This window comes from Castor canadensis, chromosome X, assembly GCF_047511655.1.
Source record: "Castor canadensis chromosome X, mCasCan1.hap1v2, whole genome shotgun sequence".
Taxonomy (NCBI): domain Eukaryota; kingdom Metazoa; phylum Chordata; class Mammalia; order Rodentia; family Castoridae; genus Castor; species Castor canadensis.
In genome coordinates this window covers 30,632,942-30,638,682 of record NC_133405.1, presented here as the reverse complement: position 1 = coordinate 30,638,682, position 5,741 = coordinate 30,632,942, and the positions used below count along the sequence as shown (strand labels likewise).

The following is a 5,741-nucleotide window of genomic DNA, read 5'->3' as shown; positions in this document are numbered from 1 at the left end:
CATTTTATGATTGATGTAGTTTAAATGTGTTTATGTTAATAATACAAATGTATTTTGGATATGGCATTATTGATAGTCTCTCAGAATTGCTGGGGCCTGTCAGTTTCCTCCAATTCTGGTCCAGTAATTTTTCTAAAGAGCTAGGTCCCCAGTCATTCTGTACCAGTCAGTCTATGCTTGTGTAGAAGTAAATAACTGCTCAAGGATCCGCCACCTAGCTGGTCCTTCCCCTTCTGCCAGTCTCCTACATTCTGCCCAAACCTTAAGCTTCTAGTTCCTTTGAGATTCAGGGTTCATTCTCTTTTGTTTCACACCACTATATATAGCTGATTACTCACCTATCTGCCCTCCCCTTGAATGTGGTGATCTAAGCATGACTTGACGGGTAGTTAATTGGCTAGAGCTTAATGTCACAGAGTCCCTGCTCCTTTGAGCACCTTGGAATGTGAGCAGACATAGATTGTATGTATGAGTGTGTTTGTTGGTGGCAGTGGAGGTGGGAAGATTTAAGTTTCTGAATGGTTTCAATGAAAACATTCCCTAGTGATGCTACTTACAGATACTGGAGACCTAATAAGGAGAAAAGGAAATTTAAAAAAATCCAGCTCATAAAAAATGAATTTATGCCTGTTTATTCTTTATCACCAATTTTACTGTATGCACATTAAATGCATGTTATCAATATGGGTCAGGTGAAATTGATTTTAAATTTTCATTTACTTACAATGTGATACTGTGTTCAGCTATGATTACACTTATGTTGATTATTCACTATGGGCTTCTGCCTGTGTATTCTACTCACATGGAAAAAAAATTCAGGGAGCATTCCCTTGGTATTTCTGAGATTAACTGCCTAGCTGCCTCCTGTATTTTTTTGTGGCATCTGTTGGGCAGCTGTATTGAAAATGTCACTGTGGGTGCAAAGAAAAAAAGCATATGTAATAAAAGGTGTAAATTTTCCTAAAGCAGTATGGAAACTGTTCCTCAGTACTCAGCATATATAACTTTTATTTACTGCATATGGCTTTTTTTCATTCTATTTACCACTTTTGACTCCTGAGAGATTAAATCTGCATAAGCGTAGATACATACTAATATGATGAACTTTAAAATGTCATTTTCCTTTCTTTATCATCAATGATTATCATTTAAAGTTGTTATGAAGGCTTGGTGACAGAGGTTGTACTAAAATTGAAAGTATATGAACTTACTGAAAATCATGTACAAATTAGCTATGTTTTTAATGTGGTTTCTCAGATTGATTAGCTTATACAATTGAATTGTTCTACTCTCTTGTAAACATACATTCACACTTTGCAAGCTTCCTCACCTGCCAAATAAAGTGTGGTGGTATTTGTGATATTATCATTGTTTCAAGAATGATAACTTAGTCAAGTTACCTTGTGAGCTTCACTTTATAGACATTATATATTACCTTCCTATTTCAATGCAGTTGAAATTGATTCCATAAAGGTCTCAAGGACCAAAGTATTTTAAACTTAATAATTTAAAAATATCTTTGAATTTATGAAGTTTTGTTACATTAACTTAGAAATAGTTTGAAGTCGTTATATTAAAGTTTAACAGTATATGAAAGCACTTTCCCATCATGTCTGTTTAGATACAGTGATTTTTTTAAAGGAATGTGTATGTCTTCTAAAAATTACTTTTATCTGGATTGAAACCATGACACAGATGTGCCATTACATATCACTCTGAATTTTAACTAAGATTATAGAAATCGTGGCATAGTCTTTGTTTCTCCGTCTTGTTTCCGCTTTCCATCGTCCATTTTTCCTTAGTGTCCTTTTTTTGGCATTTGTAAGTGCTATATGTAACAGAAACCATGTTAGGTGCTAGGAATCCAGAGATGAAAGGACATAATCTCTGCTCTCAAAGCACTAAGATTAGTTGGTGAGGAAGGAACAAAAAATGAATTGCAGAACTGGTGGTAAAGTGGTCATGAAAGGATTCCTCAAGAAGTATTGGCTGAGCTGGAAGAGCAAGTGATAGCTGATAGGAGAAAAAAATTAAGTCTTATTCAGAATATTAATGATTTTGAAGTATGATAGCTCCCTTTATACCAACAATAGCAGACTAGATAATGCTAGTATTCCATAAATACAACTAATGAGCTGGCAAAAATGATCAGAATCAACAACTGGGGAACCCTTAAACCTAGTTTAAAAAAAGCTTACAACAGGGTTTCCGGTGGGAAGGCCAGAGTGAGTTTACACTGGCAATTCTGTGGCCAGTTTCCTTCCGCTGGACTGGGAGAAAGAGAGCGTGCGAAAGAGAGAGGATGTCTCTCTCAGACTGACATCTGGCAGTGAAGGTGGCTGATCAGCCACTTGCCCAAAGTCTCTTCTTTGGTTGCCAGAGAAAGAACTGGGAGAATATTCACTAGGGAACTATAGTATTTCATTTCTTAAGCAGCTAATTGATGGCAAACTCCAGGAGTCTGTTCCAGACCCTGAGCTTATTGATCTAATCCACTGTGGCCAGAAGCTAAAAGATGCCCAGACCCCTGACTTCTACGGCATTCAGCCTGGGTCCACAGTCCATGTTCTGCACAAGTCTGGCCTGAACCTGATCAGAAACCAGGTCTTTAAGATGCTCAGCAATAAGGAATCTCTGGATCAGATCATTGTGGCCACCTCAGGCCTCAGCAGCAACCTCATTGTTCTAGGAGTCCTCCAAGAAAAGGACCTCTTTTCTGTTTTGCCAATCCCAACATGCTAGATACATTGGTGCCTTCTCACCCTGCCTTAGTCAATGCCATCATCCTGGTTCTGCACTCAGTAGTAGGTAGCAGCACCCCAATGCCAGGAGCCGACTCCTCTTCCCGGAGCATGCCCTCCAGCTCCTACTGGAATATGCCAGGTGGCTTCTTGTTTGAAGGGCTTTCAGATGATGAGGACGACTTTCACCCAAGCACCCAGTCCATACCCTCAAGCAGCACACCCAGCTCCCATCCTGTCTCCCTGGGAATAGTGGAGCTGCTGGCCCCGGCCCATAACCTAGAGTGAGCTTGTAGGGCAGCACTCCAGAGCAGCTCTCACACACCTACTCTTGGAACCGAGGGCCATTTCTCAGGGACCTCACCAATGTTCTCTGGTGTCCAGTCAGGAATGCCCATCACCAATCATCTCTTCAGCCAAGCCCTCCCGCATGCCTTGCAAGGCTCTGGGAAGCTCAGCCTTCAGAGACAGTGGCAGCCTTAGCTGTAGCAGCTTCGTGACATGGGCATCCAGGACGGTGAGCAGGGGACATCCAAATGGCCCTGGAGTTCATCTTTGCTGGAGGAGCTCCATGAACTCCCTGCTTCTTCTAAGCAACCACCAAGTTGCAAAGGCTCCTGCTGATGGGAGGCACTTGTGACAGTGCCTCCAGCTCTCCCTTCCCCAATACACCTGATCGTGAACTCTCAAAAAAAGAAAAAAAAAGGCTCACAACAATTAGGGAAAATATTGATGAAGAAAAAAAACTACTATATTTCAATAAGGCACCTCTTTGGTGCTTTAAATTACCTTCCATTGCCTTCCACACCAGAGTAGCAGCTGCCATAAAGACAGTAGCCTGTACTCTTGGTGCTGGTTGCCCAGTGGCAGAGGGAGCAATATGGGCCTTAGTTTCAAAGAGTTGTGCTTATGTGTTCTATCACCCTGGAAGCTCCCTGAAGGTCTAGTATAAGGGTCTGTGTTTGCCCATCTAACTCAGAGTGTTCTCAGGGTGGGGCAGCTTTAAATGCTTTTGGCAAATGTCACCTGGAACATTTGTAGCAAATTCAGGCAATGGATACATAGTCAGGAGGAGTAATAGACCAAAAAACCTGGGAAAGGAGCTATGTGGGGAAATGAGGACTTTAAAAGGCCCTTGCATAAATCGGAATTGAGAAAACCATGCTTATGCCCCAAACAGGACATACGCTCAGAAAAGACCTGAGAAGAGCCTCAGCTTTCACCTCTCACTAACTTTCAGGTTCTGCAGAAGCAGGAAATAAGGGCAAAGACAGTGTTATAAGTGTTCTGGGTAAGCATTAAAGCAGTGTCCCAAACCAGAGCCAATTTTCAGAGTGTGAGAGCTTTAAAAAAAATTATTTCTCTTTAAAAAAAATATTTTTGGGGGCTCCACCTGTTTATGGAAACTCTGTCAATACATGCTAGCTGACTCCTAAACTAACAGAATATAGACTTCTGTAGCCACATATGATGAGTACAAACCATACAAAAATTATTTAGGAAAACAACTAAAATAAGAATATCCTTAAATATGAAGCAACAAACAAAATAACAAATTTTTGAGATCTTTTTTGTTATGTGGGCAAAAGTAGTGGTTCACCTACATTCTTTTGTATGTGGATATCCAATCATGGTAGAACCTTTTGTTGAAGATACTATTCCTTACCATTTTAGTGTCTTGGTATTCTGGTGAAAAATCAATTAATCATAATTGCATGGTTTTATTTATGTTCTCTCAATTATATCATATTGAACTATGTTTATCCTTATGCCAGTACCACTCTGTTTGGATTCTAGCCTTGTAGTAAAATTTAAAAACAGGAAGTGTGAATCCTCCAACTCTGTTACTTTTAAGGATCATTTTGGCTACTCATGCTACCTTTTAATTCCATGTCAAGTTTAGGATCAGCTTTTACATTTCTGCAGAAAAGACTATTAGGATTACAGTAGGAATTACATAGAATCTGTTGTTCACTTTGGGGACTATTGCTACTATAAAAATAGAAAGTCTTGTAATTCATGAATATTTGATATCTTTCTGGTTTTATAAAGATATTCTTTAACTATTTTGTAGTTATTTTGTAGATATTCTTTAACTGTTTTGTAGTTTAAAAATTTTTTTGTTGGTACTGGAATTTGAGTTCAAGGCCTCATGCTTACAAGGCAGGAGCTCTACCTTTTAAGCCATACCACTAGTCCTATAGTATTTTTTTAAATTGTTGTGTTGGGGGTACATTGTGGCATTTATAAAAGTTCTTACAATATACCAAATATATCATACTTGAATTCACCCATCCATCATTCTCCTTTATTCCTCCTCCCTCCATTCCTGGCATAGTTTCAACAGATCTCATTTTTCCATTTATATACATGTGTACACAGTATTTACATCATATTCACCCTTACAGCCTTGAAATTTTTTAATGTATATCTTTCATCTCATTGATTAAATTTTATTCTAAATATTTTATTCTTCTGATGCTATTATAAATGTAATTACTTTCTTGGTTTTCTGAAACGGAATTGTTCACTGCTAGTACATAGAAATGCCATTGATTTTTATGTGTTGATACTGTAGTCTGCTGCTTTTCTGGATTTGTTTGTCAATTTCTTTATGGATTCTTTGGGGTCTCCTATATATGGGATCATGTCCTCAAAAAATAGATAGAATCTACTTTTACTTATTCCTTTCCTATTTGGATGGCTTTTATTTCTTTTTCTTGCATAATTGCTCTGGCTAGAAGTACCAGAACAATGTTGAATATTAATGATGAAATCAGCATTCTTGTCTGTTCCTGATCTTAGGGAGGAAGTTTGCAGTCTGCCAATATTGTGTCTAATATTAGCTATGGCTTTATCATAAATGTTCTTTTATCAGGTTGAGGAAGTTCCTCTTATGTTTTTAGTTTGTTTAGCTTATCTACTCATACAAGGTGTTGGTTTTTGTCAGTTTTTTTGAATCTGTAAGAGTATCAGGTAGGTTTTTCCCTTTCATTCCAG

At 38.4% G+C, this 5,741-nt stretch overlaps 1 pseudogene; it reads left to right on the top strand.

Moving 5' to 3' along the window:
• The first annotated feature begins 2,302 nt into the window (after nucleotides 1-2,302).
• Nucleotides 2,303-3,365, top strand: LOC109686403 (ubiquitin-like protein 7 pseudogene; annotated as a pseudogene).
• Nucleotides 3,366-5,741: the final 2,376 nt, after the last annotated feature.